This window comes from Pleurodeles waltl, chromosome 1_1 (genome assembly GCF_031143425.1).
Source record: "Pleurodeles waltl isolate 20211129_DDA chromosome 1_1, aPleWal1.hap1.20221129, whole genome shotgun sequence".
NCBI classification, from domain to species: Eukaryota; Metazoa; Chordata; class Amphibia; order Caudata; family Salamandridae; genus Pleurodeles; species Pleurodeles waltl.
The window spans coordinates 66,396,386-66,415,223 of NC_090436.1; positions in this window are offsets into that span (position 1 = coordinate 66,396,386).

Sequence of the window (18,838 nt, forward strand, 5' to 3'; positions counted from 1 at the left end):
GTTCCAAGCTTTGCTAGTTGATCTCCAAGTATAAACTCCAATGTCCCGCGTGCTGCACCCAGTGTGTGAGCCAACACCACAGCGCTGAGAGAAGCCTTCATGTGTGGACCCCATCTTTACCTCACCAGCCAAGGATTCCCTCGTTGACGGAGTGACAGTCGATGCTGCGCTCAGGACAGCAGGGTCAACTGTGAGTGAGATCTCTGCATTGGGACCCTGCAACCCACTCGGGCCGCCGGGCTTGCCTGCCTTCTGCCCACCAGTCTGCTTCTCTGCCATCAGGCCGCTGCTCAGCTCAGGGGGGTTGCCATGTGGCCAACCCTGACCCAGGAGACCGACATCCTCACAATCCAGCCAGAGCTCAGGTATTTGCGATGGTATAGTTCTTGCTGTCGATCGGCGTGTCACAGGCGGCCAGGAAGCCCTTTTTGAAACACTGCTTAACTTGCTTACAATTTCCCACTGGGACAGACCCTCTGTCCCTTCCCCTTGCAGAGACTGCCTTACTTGGACTGAAAGTACCATAATCACCCTAAGAGAAGCGCACGTCTTCTAAAGCACTACTCCTGTAAACTTGCTTTTAATTATCACTTGAGAAATATTGATTGGATCTTTGTCATTTTGGTCTTTTTCTAACCAGATAAAGATATGTTATTTATTTTTCTACACTGGTGTGGAGTCTTCTTGTGGTGTTTTCCCTGTGTTACTGCACTTAAGTGTTGCACAAATACTTCACACACTGTCCCTAAGTTAAGCCTGACTACTCTGTGCCAAGCTACCAGAGGTTGAGCACAGGTTAATTTAGAGTGTGTATCTGACTTACCCAGACTAGGATTGTGGTCCTACTTAGACAGGGTGCATACCTCTGCCAACTAGAGACCTCAATGACAAGGGTCTTCGATGATTCCCTCACCATTACCCTCTAGCAAGGCCGCTCGTGTCTTCAGAGCCCCCCCTCACATGTATTCCATTTGTTTTACAGCCCTTCTCTTACCAGGATACATCACACACCAGCATAAAGTGGGGGAGTACTTTACATCACATACACATACAGAGACAATGAATCATACATGTGCAAATCAGTGTGTACATTTTGTTGACAAAGGGCACTACGAGATGTAGGATTCACATGTCATCCATAGTGGTCAGCATTTTTAAGAGTGCTTGGCCTGGGGGAGCATAACTTGACTTTACTAACAACAGTTTATTTTACACAAATAAACCCTTTTGAGCAAAATTAGGATAATCAAAGACTGGGAAGAAACATAACTTTCAAACCTGTACCATGCAGTTTGCATGCAGGTCTTTGATGGAAGTTCATAGCTCACTGTGTTAGATTGCAATTGTAACTTATTAACTGCACAATAACAAAAGGAGCTCTGTGACAACAGCAGTACCCTTCTGATCACTGCAGATACACTACTGTTGTCTGATCTGCATAGTACACCTTTATGTGCTATCTTAGATTAGTCAAAACTGCCAGTAGACAAAACCCCAGTCTCTCTCCAGCAGGTACATTAATCACCAGAGTTATTTTGGCACTTTTTATTGCTGCCTGAAAACTGCTGAATATACGATTCTGCAGTGCTTTTAAAACTGCTGCACAGCTACAAGACCGGCCTCCAGTAACAAAGGCGCCCTCCGTCACCCTTCCAGCCTCCCGGGGAAATTCCTGATGCCCGGTACGGCCAGTCCAGCCTTGATGCAGTAGCGTAGAGTGGTGCAGAGTAAAGTGACAAGTGACGTAGAGTGGAATGATAAAGAGTAGAGTGGCATAGAGTGCAGTGGCACAGTGTGTTGCAGAGTAGAGTATAGTTATGTACAGTGCGGTGGTGCAGAGTAGACTGGCATAGATGGTATTTTTTGGAGTAAAGTGGTATATAGTGCATTCGTGAAGAGTGCAGTGGCGCAGAGTGCAGCGTCATAGAGTAGAGTGGCATGGTTGGCAGTGGGGTACAGTGGAGTGGAGTGACACAGGGTAGGCTGCAGTGATGTAGAGTGGTGTGGCACAGATTGGAATAAAGTGGTGTAGAGCAGATTGTTTCAGAGTAGAGTGAAATGGCGTAGAGTGCAGTGGCATAGAGTAGAATGTCAGAGTAGAGTTGTGCAAAGTTGAGTAGAGTTGCTTACAGTGGGTTGGCGTACAATGCAGTGGTCCATAGTACAGTAGTGTGGGATAGAGTGTATTGGCATAGAGTAGAGTGGTGTACAGGTGGTGTAAAGTAGAAAGGCATCGAGTGGAGTGGCATAGTATGGAGTGGTGCAGAGTATAGTGCAGTGACGCAGTGTGGAATGGAGTGGCATAGTGTGAAGTGGTGCAGAGTAAAGTGCAGTGTTGTGGAGTGGAGCAGAGTAGACTGGATATGGGTAAAGTGAAGTATGCATGGTGTAGGAGCATACTGCCATTAGAGGCAACTTATTGTCAATTGAAATGTCCATTGCATTTGCACAGACTTACAGTTTTCCAGATAAAAGTATACAGTGCACAAACGGTAATGTACGGAGATGTCATCACCTACTATATAGATTTGTTTGATCACATTAAAATATTTGTTTCCATCACACTTCAAAATTAACAACAAAATTACTTTATTTGTGCTTTCCATATTCTGAAGTATCTGCACAGTTCATTGACAGACATTTACATTTTGTTTTGTGATAGAAAGAAATAACATTGTACAAAATGCCCAGAGTAGCCAGCAAGATTGTCACTGATTGTCTCTGATGCTACAGAAAGAAATCAAACACCAAGCTCCCTTTGAATGCAGAGCAAACGTGACAAGAGAAGAAAAAGATTTAATGGCCTATTCACAGAAATTCAGTACCTGAGAAAGATTACAGTAATTTGGTTTTGGGCAAGGGAAGAGATGAACTCAAGCTGGACAGCATGAAACAAATAAAGCCAGCAAATAGAAAACAAGCAAATGTGAATTACAAACCACGAAGCCAATGGTAAGCAATGGGCAGAATGCATTGCCGGGGAAGCTTTCTGAATGTCCCTAAGATGTTGTTTGCAAACCAGACAGCTCTGCTGTCTGGGAGGCTTCGACCTAAAAAGCACTGCTCAGTAGCAAAAAATGTGCTGCGTTCGTATAAATTAGCAGAGGTTCCCAAAATAAGCTTTTCTACCTAAGAAGAATATTACAGTGATCCCAGAAATACGCCTCACTTCCCTCCATGAGGTAAACAGTGCTCAGAAATAGGGAGTGTCACCTCCGAAAGAAATAAGCACAGCTTCCTAATGTTAACTAAACAGTGCTCCCGGCAAGAACTGCCAGCACAATATTCCAAGACCAGTAAGCCTCAGAGGTACAAGGTTTCAGTTAGGTCTGAGTGAAATTTAAATTACTCCGGCTTAAGTCATGTAACTGTAGGAATTTAGCATTTTGCTTGTTATGCAAAATTTCTGAAATTATGCCATTATGCGTTATCACCACTTCTGTTTATGATAAATACATACATGCATACATACAGGGACCTAGGGTCAGCCCTCTTGATCTATTGGTCTATTCAACTGTCATTCACACTTTGCTTCCGTCCAGCCCACCAAACAGCATGGGGCAATGGGTTAGCCCACTTCAGCCATCGTCTGGCTTGCATTGCAAGTTACAGTATTTTTCCTGATCAAATGTTTATAGTTGGCTAAAATTAAACGCAGTTCAGTTCCAACGCTCCTGAGCCAATTCAGTGCTTTACTAATTGTTGTTTTCAGTTCTTAATTCTTCGTTATTTATGTATTTTAGTTTTTTACTCATCCTTCTGTGCTTCAACTATGTTTTATGGTTAGTTATTCAAATTTAGTCACACAAATTAGACTCATATTTTCTTATGATGTGTATTAAAATTAAAAAAGAGTTTCTGTACTAGATCAAGGGAAAACACTCATACTCTTCTATTAAAATTATCTGAGTCAATTTTTTTAATTATTTATTCTATTGCAAGGTTATGGTTGTAAGGTTTAAGCCTTGACATGTTCTATTGTTAGGTCGAGAGTGCAAGCGCTTTGACCTGTTGTAAGTATTGTGGGCTCTTAACCACTTCCACCACACGCCCATCACATTCATTCATTCCCGGGCTTGTCTTTCAAGACACTTTTGCTATCATTGGTAAATGCTTTATCTTGGTCTCTCCTTGGGACGGTTTTGTTACCGCCTTGCAAACTGCCCCGTTACATGGATAATTGCCGCTATGTCTTTTTTGTTTTTTTATCTCTCCTTCGGACTCCTGCTCATGGTGGCCATGGCGCTTTGAATCGTATCGCACATTTCATTTTCAACTTAAGTGGCAAGAAAAGTCCAGTTTGGAATTTACAACACTAATAGCTCTAACTCGAGCAAACGCGAGACCCATTGCATTGCAAATACTTGTTGTTCTTCTTTTTATGTTTGTGGCAAATTTGGCTAGTAAAAAATAAAATATAAATTATCTCCCCAGCTTGTGAAGGCCAAACCTAATGGCTTTGCTACTATTTGTTATTTTTAGTGTTTCTTTCTTGAACCCTGAGACAGGTAGTGAGGGCAGTACCAGTCATTCCATGTACTCCTCTTGATGCACATGATACCAATCTGCTTTGTTACCATGGCATCTTCTCTTCCATACCTGTTCTCATTTTCTGCAAAAATACCCTCTAATCTTACTCCTGACATCCCCACTCTACATGTGTTAGTAAGATGTTCAATCAATCACACACCATGGAGGATTCTCCTGGCAGAGTCTGGCACAACCTGCAGATATCTTGAAGGGGAGAGCTAAAAGGGAACCAACTCAGAGTTAGGGGTGGGTGAAAAATTCCGCTCAGCTGGCGGAGTTCACAGAGTGTTGCTGACTGCGCTACGCATGTAACATGGAGTTCGGGCCAAATTCTGTGCTCTGAGTTTCTTCTTGCATGCGGCTTGCCAACGGTAAGTTGGAGAGTGCATGCGAGAACTGGCTTCTCCTAGAATGATTTTTGGGCACTAGTAGGGCACCCAACACGGGCGGACTCAGCGGTTGCGATCGTTCACACTGGAAAAGCTGCCGCTCGAGTACAAACTCTACTCGAGTGGCAGAAAAACCAACTCGAGAAGCAGGGCCCATTGGTGTGCCGTGTAGTGCTGTTCTTGCTAGTTTCTCAGTGCGGAACAAACTCTTGGCGCTAAAAATCAGCTCAGGCAGCAGGACGTACCAATATCCATCTTCTTGCAGAACTCCGCGGAATCTTGCAGAGTTTTTATTCAACTCCACGGATTTCAGTGGAGTGAAACTCCATGAGTTCTGCCCACCCCTACTCAGAATTACAGGGGTCAACTCTTCAGCCAGCGCATTGAAGCCTTAGTGCAACTCTCCCTCCAGTGAGCAAATATCACCCCCCTGTCATTGGTAAGTGTGAAATGACTTGATGGCGAAACCCCCAATTTCCTGTAAACTGCAGTCAATGACATGAGATGGTTGTGGACTCTAATTAGTCCTATGGCTTACTTGAAAAGCCAACTGGCAACTTCAGCAGAGAAGCCAATGTTTGAATGGGTCACAGGACATAGGATAGCAGGACAGGCAGAGATGAGGCCTAAAACCAGTGGTTCATCTGAGCCAGTGGTTGCAGGGGGTCCCACTGGCACTTATTTTCTCTCATTAGACTTCGACCAAGAGGGAGGAAAACACAACAGGTGGAAAGAAGGAGGAAGAGAAAGACAAAAAACAGAGACAGAGAAATCAGGGATGAAAAAGAAGCCGCAAGAATGAGATAAAGATGCAGGGAGTGTCTTGCGGTGGGTAAAAGAGGCGTGAGGTGGAACCAAGGCCACCCCTTGGGGTTCAGCACCTTTGACACCAGCCATACTGGCTTCTGGGCAAAGCTTTGGGCCCCTGCACTGATTCTGTTACAAAATAAGCACTGCCTAAAACTGGTCATCAGCACTTAAATAGTTGTCACAGAACAGGTATTGAGTGGCTAAACTCACATTAAATGGCTAATCCGCGGGATGGCCGCCTCTCACTTGGAATGGTTAAAGATTAAAGGGTCGCACCTTTTATTGGGAGAACCGCACAGTCTCCATTGCTCGCCCTCTTACTTTCAGGCTTCATTTTGTGCATTAGTTCAGACGCGAGAGGCTAGTTAGTGGATTACTTCACTGCTTTGGTCGCGTTTCCCATCAGAGGGATGCTGTGATGTGACCTGCATTTTTATCAGCAACCTGTATATTGAGTGCACGTGACGCAACGTCCTCGCTGCCTCCCTCACAAACTTTAACTCGGTTCTACATCTGTCATCGATTCCAAGAGGATCAACCACATAAAGCCTCGTTTTGCGTTGCTTTTCTGTGTACCCTGTGAAGTATATAAATATACACATTGTGGGTTGCACAGCTCCCGGGGGACGGAAAGTCTATGGGCCAGATGTAGCAAAGGTTTTTACCCATTCTGTGTCTATGGGAAAAAGTGTACGTACATATGGCCCTATGTCACTTGCAAAAGGCTGAACTGAGCTAGTTGTCAGTCGTGGCGCACGCAATATTCCACTTCCTAAAATTCTGCCGTGAGGCTGCGAGTCGCAGTTGGATTTGAAATGCTGGCAGGACGATTCTGCATTCATTCATTCATTCAGCGTCCTTGCCTTCCTAGGGATGCGCAGAGAGGCGTACGAATAGTTTGTGATCACTGTTAAAAGGTACTACTGACTGCTCTTAAGAGATACTGATTGCACACTACAGATGCTGACTGCTCTCAGCAGATACAGACTGCTCTTGGTAGATGCTAACTGCTCTTGGCAGCTAATGGCGCCTCTCAGCAGGTACTGACTGCTCTTGAGAGATACTGATGGCCCACTACAGATGTTGACTGCTTTTAGTAGGTACTGACTGCTCTTGGCAGATCTTGACTGCTCTAAGCAGTTACTGACTGCTTTTGGCAGCTAATGGCCTCTCTCAGCAGGTACTGACTGCTCTTGGCGGTTAAGGACTGCTCTCAGCAGGTATTGACTGCTCCTGGCAGATACTGATTGCCCACAGCAGATGCTGACTGCTCTCAGCAGATACTGACTGCTCTTGGTAGATGCTGACTGCTCTTAGCAGGTACTGACTGCTCCTGGAAGCTAGTGACTGCTCTCAGCAGGTACTGACTGCTCTTGACACACACTGATTGCAAACAGCAGATGCTCACTGCTCTCGGCAGGTACTAACTACTCTTGGCAGTTACTGACTGCTTTCAGCAGGTACTGACTGCTCTTGGCAGATACTCACTGATCTTTGCAGATACTGACTGTTCTTGGCAGATAGTGGATGCTCTTGGCAGATATTGACTGCTCTTAGCAGATACTGACTGCTCTTTGTAAGTATTGGTGACTTTCAGCATTGACATGGTGGACACTGTGAGGGGCAGATACTGACTGCTCTCGGCAGGTTTTGACGACTCTCAGCATTCACATGGAAGACACTGTGAGGGACAGATACTGACTGCTGTCAGCAGGTACTGACGATTCTCACATTCACTTTGTAGACACTGTGAGGGACAGATACTGTCTGTTCTTGGCAGATTTTGACAGCTCTCTGCAGATACTGCCTGCTCTCAGGAAATTCAAACAGCTCTTGGCAGTCAGTATCCATTCACAAGGCGGACACTGTCCACAAGGGTGAGCTTCTACTGAGTGAGCTGCAGCGGAGAGTCCTCGTGGACTGCTGCACTTTCCCCAAATTGTGTGTTTCATTGAGCCACAATTTTTTGTTAGTGCAAGACCTGTGCACTCAAGCAACAGAGTTTGCATTCACAGCATTTTTGCAAAAGTGAAAGTAGAGATGAGGTCTGCTGTCCTTTGCAGAATTCCATGTCCACATTCACAGGCAAGTATCCACACAGGAAACCCCACCCTCTGAATATTAATAGAGTTTCAGTTCTGAGATTACTGTGACTCGGTTTGCCATTGGGCCACATTAGCACATACAAAAGATGGCAAAAATAAAGGTCCTGCAGTTAGAGAGGAGGCGGCCTTGCCGCCAGAGCCGCCGAGTTTGTACCCCGGGAACTAAGAGGTTATTTACAAGCCCCTCTGCACCGCCCAAAGGTCACTTTTAGAGAAGCTCCAGCAGCCCGTAGGCAGGGCCATATCTACAAGGCCACGTCAAGCCACCCTGTGCTGCTTTTCATGGCCTTGTAGCCATGGACTGAGCGATGGGACGGTGTGCCATGCGCGTTACAGTGGCTGTTCCCATGTAACACCCATGCCATTTGACACATGATTTACAAGATTTTGTAAACCTGGGAATCCGCCAAAAGCCTACGCCTCCCCAAGGGAGGCGTAAGGGAGGCGCAAGGAGGATAAATACCTTTATTTCTCCTAATTTTTCCTTCTTCTGTGTGCTGCATTCTGTAGCACATACAGAAAGAGGAAAGCGCCTTTTGTGACTTTTTGTGCAGGAAGGTGTCACTCGATGCAAAAAAAAATAAACTTCCCATGAAGCAAGGGTGTCTGCGTTGGCCCTGTCCTGCTCTTCTCCTTTGCCTGTCGTGCTCTTTTCCTTTGCCTGTCCTGCTCTTTCCCTTTGGTGCAGGGCAGCAGTAAGAATCCTTGTGGCCCTGCCGTGCTCCAAAACCTTATTTATGAAGTCCCGGGTCGGCTCAATATCCTGTGATTCTGGGCAAATCACTTCATCTCCCTGTCCTTAAAAAATAAGTCTGGCCTTGTGTTATGTAACTGATGCACATATTAATAAAACGATAAAGTATAAAAAGGCCCTTGCATCGCACATCTGGCCTGGTAGTTTGGTGTTCTCTAACCATCTGCATAGATTCTCACACAAATACCCGAACAGAACTGGCAGAAAACAGATCTCCTAATTTCGGAGATATTTCAATTCGCCTGTGGCACTGGCCGGACCGTGTGAGGTATCTTAGTGACTAAAGAATACGAATTTTACAATTGTAAGAGTTGTCTGCTGCATCTAAAATTCACCTCGCAAAGAAAGTAAAATACTTTGTATATTTTGGGCAGCGAGGTATGATATCAAGAACCGCGCAATTTACCGCCCACAATTTGAAATGTCAGCGGTATCTTTTAACCCAACAATTTCAGTTGCCAGCGATGCAAAGTGGCGAACAAGATGCGGGCCGAGGATGCCCCCCTGCATTTACTCTCACTTCATGCAGGGTCTACCTGCAGACATGTTTACCACTAGGCATAGGTAAAACACCACCAGACTCTACTCCCTCAAAGAGAGCCATGTTCTTCCAACCCAAACCGACAGCAGAAAAGAATGAAAGAATCTTTGGCGAGCCACATCTGTGCATCGGCGAGCACGTGTGTACACTGGCGGGCCACATCTGTGCACAGTACTATGGGAGGGAGACATTGACGCCAATTTTCCTTGCAGACCCACAGCTGGAGCCGTTTACGTGTGTTTATGTGTAGGGCTTTCCGGGCACCCCTCACTCATAGGCACCCCCAGGCCCCTTCTTTAGCTGCGCGTGCACAGGTTGCCAGCGTGACCCCGGCCGTCTCGGTTCCCACCGGACCCTAGCGCCTCCTCCTGACACCTCCCCCAGCAACAGGGAGGAGCTCGGAGGAAAAACAAGGAACGGAAGAAATGAAAGAACTGTGGGACATTCAGAGGTGGGGGAGACAGCAAACTTACAGGGAGAGCTAGAGACCAGCTAAGGGTCGGGCTTGGTTCTCAGAGCCAAGCACGAGCCGAGCCGACCCACGAAAGTGTTTTGGATTTTTTTTTTTGTGCACATATCAAAAAAAGGATGAAGGGCCAGGTGTACATACAATGTGTTCCGTAAAAGTGGTCACAATTTGCGAACAGGATTTGACAATATGCATTAGTATTTTGCAAACCGACCAAGTACTAATAGGTTGGTTCACAAAATGCTAAATCATAGAGTTTTGCATTTTAACTTTTTTTGCCATCACAGGGAAGGTGGTCTGCTGGGACAACTGACAACCATGTCTGTGATTGCTTTTAACTAAAGCCATCATTTTAAAGTTTCACAAACATTTTTAGCAATATAGAGTGGTCCCATCTTAAGCCTAATCTTAAAAATCTGTTGTTCAACATCTACAAAGGGAAAGTGGTTACCACCTCTTTTGAGGTGTCTGTAAAATATTAATGTTTTGGGGCGTGGATGTTGGTCTCAAAAGATTAATACAAACCATAAAGTATCGGTATTTGGAAGGGAAGCCCTAAACATGGCCCTTCCAAATACTAACTCAATATGATTTGCTAAACCCATTAAAAACTTTTCCAAATCGTTAAATGGGTTTAGTACATTCAAAAAGGGTTTTAGTGTCCCAAACCATCTCCTTTAGGATATCAGAGGGTTTGCAAATGCTAAAACGCTTTGTACATCTGCCCCAAAGTCTCCTCAAAATGCAAAAAAAAGTGTATTTCTTTAACACGTGGAAGAATTTCACCTTAGTACATTAGATTATATCAATGCATCTTGCTGCATTTATTAAGCATGAACTTGGAAGCATTCATACCTCCCTCTCCCTGTCCTGACAGTAATGCCACTAGTAAACTAAGAGGCAAGTTAGTTGTCATGTGCACCTTGTAAACGGGCTAGATTCGTACTATACATGGTGCAACCATATACTCTAGTGAACAAAACTCAGACTAAATATACTCACTCACTTTGGTCAAGCGGGCAAGTCTGGGTTGATCCCAAGTTTTCTGGTTTGACATTAAGCCACTGGGTGAGTATCTCTTTCTCTCTAATGATTTACATCAACGGTTATTGGTTTGACTTTAATAGTTGGCACATTGGACAGGCAGAAGCCACATGGTAACTCAACTCATGTTGGGTTTGAGGGTCTAAGAGGACATCAAACTGAGGGAGAGCCAGGCATTTGGCTCCTGTCTGACTCGAGTCCTCATTTGCTCCCCACCTCAATGGACCCCTAAAACATATACATGATGGACTCCCAGTCCTTCCTTATAGAACGCTTCTCCACTGGCACATCTGTCATGATCTAGGCCCTCCTAGAAATTCTGCACTCCCATTGTGCTACAAAATTAGCTTAACAATAACAACTTCCCACATGGACATCAATCCAGTTACAGACAATGCTGCAGCAGAGAGACCACAACACATCAGGTAGATGACAACACCCTCACAAGCACCAACATCAATGACCGCATCCTTCTGATGCTATTCAACCACCAACAGGCTTTGACACAGTTGATGTCCTGGCAGTGATCCACATTCTAGAAATGTGCTTGAGGTTCTTCTTTGACCCCGTCCTGCATTGATCCGTCTCCTAACACACACATTGTCACACACTCTTTCAGATAAAAGAGTTCAGATCCCCAAACGTCCCTACCATGCATGTTGCCACCTACCAAAAGGTGCTATGTTTTCTATCTGAAACTGACTTTAGAACAAAGGACCATTACTTAGTCCTCTCTCAAGTGGATGGAGTTCTCCTATGTGGTACCTTTTTTCAGGAGTCCTAGGGTAATGATACATTACTTGGCTTAAGTTATATAGCCTTATAGCTGGCTGTCGAGGGCTGCACCAGCTCTTAAAGCTCCTTAACTCTAGTTATAGGCCTGAGCTCCAGGCGAGGGCCTATATCGAAGGAGAGGGCATTTAACAATTGGTATAACCCTCAGCAGTGGGCCAAAAGGCTACTAGAACATCCCACCCACTGAGGGTACAATGTTGTGAATTATAAAGGGCGAAACATAAACACAAACATTGGAATGTTGGCGCAGAAGGGCCATATCAGCCATCATTAGCCCTGAGCCACGTTAATGTTTTCAGTGGAGCCCCCAACACTCCAATGTTTTAACAATAATTAAGGCCTTTTATCTTTGGGGTGCTGGGGCTTTCTCCACTACTGGAACCATAACTGAATACCAAATGCACTCCTTAAGCTAAGAACAGTGGTCCAAGGCTTACTCTAGAGGAAGGTGTGAGGGAAGACTCAGAACGCAATCAAGCACGCAACAGTTACTGGGGGCGTGGCTAGCACCACACAAAGATGGCGTCATAGCCGTGGAGCTCCAGAGCCGAGCGGAATCCTTCAGCTGTTTGTGCAATCCCTTGAAGGACACCTAGGTTGGAAAACGGGGTCCAAGCACTCCAGTCCTCCTCCTTTTGTATATGTGTTAACTAAGCAGGATGGAGCGACTCTGGTAGGCAGCGAACGCTTGAGCCTAAATGCGAGGTGTGCAGAGGTTTCACAAAATGGCACCCGTCTCTTGTTAGAGGCCTACGATCATACTTACCACAGCGAGTGGTATGGACTGAAAATTAATTTAACTCAAATTACTCTCATACAGTATTACACCAGAGTTCCATTTTGAGGAAGAACTTGCAGGCCTCTCGGGTAAGCCTCACAAACTTGTTTTTAATGTCGTTTTGCCTGGCAACTACAGCCACGCGCCCTGATGAAATGGCTCCTGCTCCCGCGTTGTGCGCCCGCCTCAATGTCCGCTCCACCTAATGTGTCCAATGCAGTTCTGGCCTACCCAACATATGCGCCCTGGGGAGCAACTCACTTCATGGAAACCGGCAACATTAAGTAAATCACTCTTTCCATGACCTGATACCTCTGACAGGATAACTGTCCTCCAGTCTCTTCTAGAATGTTCTCTGAGGCCTCCATGCGACACTGGCTTGACTGCAGCGGCTGCCCTGCGCGACTCCACATCCTCACCACAACTCTCTCCAATTTCCTCAAATAGGATCTGCGTGTAACAGCAATGTATTGATACTCCAGAGACCCCTATAAATCAGCCATTTTACACCCCAAACAACCAGTGCATTGACAGGGCTCAGGTGCACATGTCACTGCACAAAAACATTATCTGAACTTCGAACATTGTCTGGACAGTGTCCGAAGCCTCAACCTCTTCCACATACGTGCACTTGAACTAAAAGGTGCCATAGTCACTTCATAATCGATTAAAGGTGCCATAGACAATACATAAACAAGGTAACATACTGCTGCCTTTCCATATGCACCCTACCAGATCCACTGTGTCGAGTTTTACTCCAGTTCTACCAGGAGGTGTTTAAAAACAACGCAAGCTCACCATACCGCAAAATACATGCCAAACATCTCTGAAAGAAAGTGGGTCCCCGTGCTGCCTCACCATATGCGCTGAATCTGGACCTACCTAAAGTCGTTTCAAAACAATACTTGCTCACAGACCGCAAGGTACTCATTAATCCTCTCTGATACATAACATTACCAGCTTCCATCTCACAGTGCACAATTTCTAATCATCTGATTGTGCTCGTATGCACATGTTCCATTAAAGAGAAGTACCTCAAAATTATGACTGACACAAGGGAAAAAGAGCAGAGGGGGTCCAAGGATCATAACGACTATAAAGAACAAAAAACAGGCCAAAAAAGTTCCAAGCCGGACCCCCATCACCTGATTCCACAATAAAAGGGAAACAAGACATTTCAAATAGCTTGGAAACCATACTGATGAAGCTCAATGCCCTACATCACTTAACCCAATAAACGAAAGCAAACATGAGAACCTACAATCAGAGATGGGGGCAACCTTAGCATCTTTGGCTTACTAGAAAACATGGAAAATAATTACAAGACATGCGTCTCCTTCCTGGAGTCTTGGCTTCCGCAGGTCCCTGAATTGTCTTTCGGCCATGGCTTTGAGATCGAAAGGGCCCATAGGATCCCAACCCACATCACATCCAATTCCCCTAACAAACCAAGGGCTCTTTTCTTCTGACCTCGAAGATACTAACATACTGAAATGATCCTTGAATGAATGAAGAAAATAAAAACCCTCATCTGTAAAGACCACAAAATTGGCATCTCACAAGATTATGCAAAACCCACAGTGGAACGAGGAAAGACGTTCTTAGCACTTCGCTGAGAATTCAGATCCCTATATATCACTTTCTTCTTTTTAGGGCCAGCAAAGCTGAGGACCATCCATGAGGGCAAAATTCATATTTCTGACGAACCAAGAGAACTAGAACCTTTCATACGTCAAATATCAGACAGCCAAATGATACACTGACTCCTGTTCAAAAACCTTTCAATGGTCCATCCATCTCTTCTTTGGCAAATCGTTTTCTTACTGATCAGCATATTGCTACATTTGCATCTGTTTCCAATGAGGTCATTACCCATAACATGTTCTATGTTTTAGCATACTGTGATATGTATACCGTGATAGTACACTATGAAGGCTGTGCCTTCCTATACAAGATGGCTGTACTTGACTCCCGATCCACAAGCCGCTTTCAGATATGGGCTGTTTGATTAACTGCACAGGTGATCTTCCTAACCTGTTTCAGTAACATATTATGTACTTTATACTGTTCTGAAGATGCTCTTGACTTGACTGACAATTGCTGTCTTACCTGTTTTTGAGACATCCTCTGTTTTCCTTTTCCTGTGCCAAGCACAGCTTTGCTATATGCTCTTCTTACTCTTGGGTGTTACCACAATAAGCTGTTCAATTGTTCCTTCTTCTTCCTATGGGTGTTTAACAATGTTGTAATAATGTCATGTCATTCTGCTAAAGTCAGTACCCATTTGTCTGGCCACGGTTTTCTTTGCTCCGAGGCTCCATAGCTCCTCGTTTTTTGCTTTGGGGATAGGAGGTGGTTATGTCCGGGTGGGTGGGGAGGGGTTTGTTTTCCTATTCTTAGTTATTAATAATGAGGTTTCATTTAAACCTACTGATGGTAAGTTCAATGTTGTCGCTCAACTTACGAATGTCTAATACAACTCCACTTTTTCACTTTCTCACTCTTTGTGTTCTCTTATAGAGAATTCCTCCTTCTTCATAAGGAATCTTAAAACGAATCTCAGTCCAGGATATGTCTCAGGTATCACTTAAAATTGTCTCCCTTAACACCAAGGGATTAAATCACCCCATTAAAAGGAAAAACATTCTTGAGTACTATCATAAACTACAAAGTGAGATCTTCATATTCCATGAAACTACGGCCGGCATGACTGAAGCTCAAAGCATGCAACATACATGGATATCAGGCTATGCTTGCTGTCTTGCCTTAAACAAGACAAAATGGTGTGTTTACCTTGATCTCAAGACAAGCAGGTTTCCAGCTCCAAACTACACTCACGATGAACAAGGCAGATGGCCCATTTCCAAAACCACTAAAGACAACTTCTCTTTTTACATTGCAAACATTTATGCCCAGGTTGCTGATGACCCAACAATCTAGTCAACTCTTAAATGCAGACTACTTGAAATCCTGCATAACAACAAAATCATCTTAGCAGGTGATTTTAACTTATCTTTCAATACTACTCTGGATAGTTTATCACAATATTCGTACAGGCCTACTCGCTTGCATGCGTTAGCTCATAAGCTAACCAATGACAATGATCTAACTGATATTTGGTGACTCCATAACCCCACAGGAAGTGAGTTTACCTTCTACTCACACACACACACACAACTCTTTATCTAGGAATGACTTTTCTTTCTTTAGCAACTCCCTAGTCCAGTCAGCATTTAATCCCACCATTGAGCCTATCCTAATATCAGAACATGCATGCATCATACTTGCCTTAAACCTCTCTGACCCGTACGTCAAAATTCTGGAGAATGAATGTTGAAAATCTTGAAAATCCAATCTACAAGAACCCAGTTACACAAGCATTAACCAACTTCTTTGAAGACAACGCCCACTCAGAAGTAGACAAATGTACTAAATGGGATGCTAAGAAAGCCACGATTAGGGGTGAAGTGATTGGTCTAATGGCAAATAAAACAACTGAACACTAAACTAAATAACCTTAAAAAACAAACCCAATCATTAGAAAAAAAACTGAATTAAGGACTTTAACCCTGACATCACATGCAAAATTAAACAGCTTAGCTACTAATACATCAACATTTTGAGTGAAAGAGCACACGTATGGTCCACCAAACTTTAATCCAAAAACGTTTTAGAGTGCAACAAAGCTAGGAGACTCCATGCTCACTCTAAAGAATAATCAAAAATCCATAAACATCATAGTTGTTACGGACCAGAAGGGACGTCTACAAACTGATCCAATTAAAATTGTGGATCCATTCCGCAACTTTTAATCCCAACTATACAACCATTCTACAATAGGCAATACTAACAACATAGAAGCCTGTAAATCCTTTCTGGACCCCCCTTCAACTTTCCACAATCTCGAAAGAGGACCGAAATCTCCTCAATAAACCCATAACGCAAGACGAAAAAAGGCCCTGGGCCAGATGGTTCCCCCACATCTTTGTATCAAAACTAGCAGCACCTACTATCACCCCGTATTCTTAAACTCTTCAATACTGTTGACTCCACAGGTAAAATTAGTGGGTTGTTTTCTGAAGCCCATATTGTCGTCATTCCCGAAGAGGGAAAAGATCCAGTAGAAGCGAAAAATTTCAGGCCTATCTCATTACTAAAGACAGATTACAAAATCTACAGTAAAATACTGGCACTTTGACTTGAAAAAGTCCTTACCCTACTCATACACCCATCCCAAACAGGTTTTGTAAACAGACGCTTACGTCCGATAACATTAGGACTTTCTGCCATGTCCTTGAGAAAGCCAAAATGCTCAAATCCCCGGCCATGGCTATGACCCTAGACACTGAAAAAGTGTGAGACGGTCTACTGGGGTTTTTTAAAAAACAGGTTAGAAAAATTCAACTTAGGACCAAGATTTACTCGCATGGCCATGGCGATCTACCTTAACCCAAAAGCGCAAATAAAACTCAATGGTCATATCTCAGAGGGAATCCACTTAGCACAGGCACGAGGCAGGGTTGTCCCCTGTCCCCAATACTCTTCCTCTTCTCAGTCACCCCCTTCTGCATTCTATTTGTGTAAATATGCAAATTAGAGGAATTCCATTTGAAAAAAATCCTCACAAATTAGCAACATACACTGATGAAGTCCCAATATTCTCGAGTGATGCTGCCAATGCCATCCCTAAAATACTCAAATTCATAACAGAATACGCTAATGTCTTGCGCTATACCTTAAATAAGGAGAAAACTTAAATTTCACCCCTTAACATATTTTACCTCCCATTCATGGCCTTGTATTTCAATCTTAAATGGCAACCAAATAAACTAAAATACCTGGAAACAGAGTTTCAAGATCAATATAAGACTCTAAACTTCACATAGAAATTTACTGAGGACTGGTCACCTAAATTAATCACACGGTGGGATAGGGTGGACACCGTTAAAATGATGATTGCTCCACAAATTAATTTCTGTCTTAATATGTTCCCACTTCACCTTGCTACTTCTGTTTCTTACTTCAATTAATGCCCTAATATCATATTTTATTTGGAAAGGGAAAAACGTGAGAATCTCTCTTTGTAACGTACAGCTAAGCAAATCTCAAGGTGGAATAAACCTCCTTAATTTCATCAACTATCAAACTAACTTCCTAGCTAGATATTCCTTTTGGTGGCTGTATCCATCTCTCTCACATCATCCTGCCCGGGTAGACGTTCAGTTAGGTCTTATTTCTCCTCTCTCACTTAGAAATGCTCAATACATATTAAAGTAATCCACTCTTACCAAATTATTGAGGACTCCACTTCTACTATCAAAAACTTAGACAATTGTTTCCTTCATAAAATCAAAGGTTCTGAGTTTGTCTCCCTGTGGTTCAATCCATAAAATAAAACTGTACTCTAGCCCCCCTTTCTGGGAAAGATGGACCTCAGTCCGTTTACTATATATTAAGGACATTATCCAGCCTGAAACCCCATTAACTTTCACCACACTAGCCACTATAGCTTCTAAATTCAGCCTCTGCCCAATCGACTTCTATTACCTTGTCTCCTAAAGTTGCTCTTAGAAACTTTAAAAAACACACAAAGCGGACTTTAAAAAAGCACACAAAGCGGACTGCCTAACCTTTCTTCAAAACTTACTTGATAAAAACCATAAAATTTCCACTTAAAAAATACATCACGAACAATCCTAGATGAGATCCAAAAAACATGGGCAGCATCCTCTACTAATTACAGCATTGACCCATCCCAATGGCACAATAGCTTAAAATCTGGAGATCTGCGCTGCAACACAAAATCTCACCTCTCATCCTACAATGTAAACTATGAACTACATATAGAACATTCTGGAATCAGAAAACGCTTAAATAAAAGAGGGCTCCTGCCTTCAGCTGCCTGCTGGCACTGCCATCACCAAAGCAAAGTACGAGGAGGCCTATAGGTTACTATGGGAGCATCGTTTTAATGGCTGCTCTGAGCAGGTGTCAAAAATTACTCCAAAAATGTTGCTGGTGAAATCTTTAAAATTTTACTGCGCCATTTGTGCAGGGGTCCTGACGCTGGAATGCCCCCCTTGCATACAAGCGCTCAGGCATAATGTGGTGGAAGGCGTTACAAAGTGGTGCAATGCATGCATTGCACCACTTTGTAAAAATGGCACGTCATCTACATGGAACTAATTCCTTATAGATATCTTGCTCACCTTGGGCATTAAAACAATACTCGCTAACTGGAAAAATTACAACATCTCCTACCATGCATGGCGGCCATGGGTATGCTCCACCAGAAGTGCAGAAAATGGACTACACAACCAGACTTGTAACAAAAAATTCATCTGACTTACTATGGTCCAAACTAGATATGTAGTTACAAAAAATTAACCCACCCTGAATCACATCACCTGTTAGACTTGGCATCATTGGAATGGTTTTCCCTAACTTTTTGCCTCTACTTCCCAGGTTGTTTCTGTGTGAGGGACTCTGTTTTTGCTGTTTTGTTTGCTCTGGACACTTTACCACTGCTGATCAGTGCTAAGGTGTAAGTGTTCACTGTATAAATTATATGTGTACATTGGCTTATCCATGATTGGCATATTTGATTTATTAGTAAGTCCCTA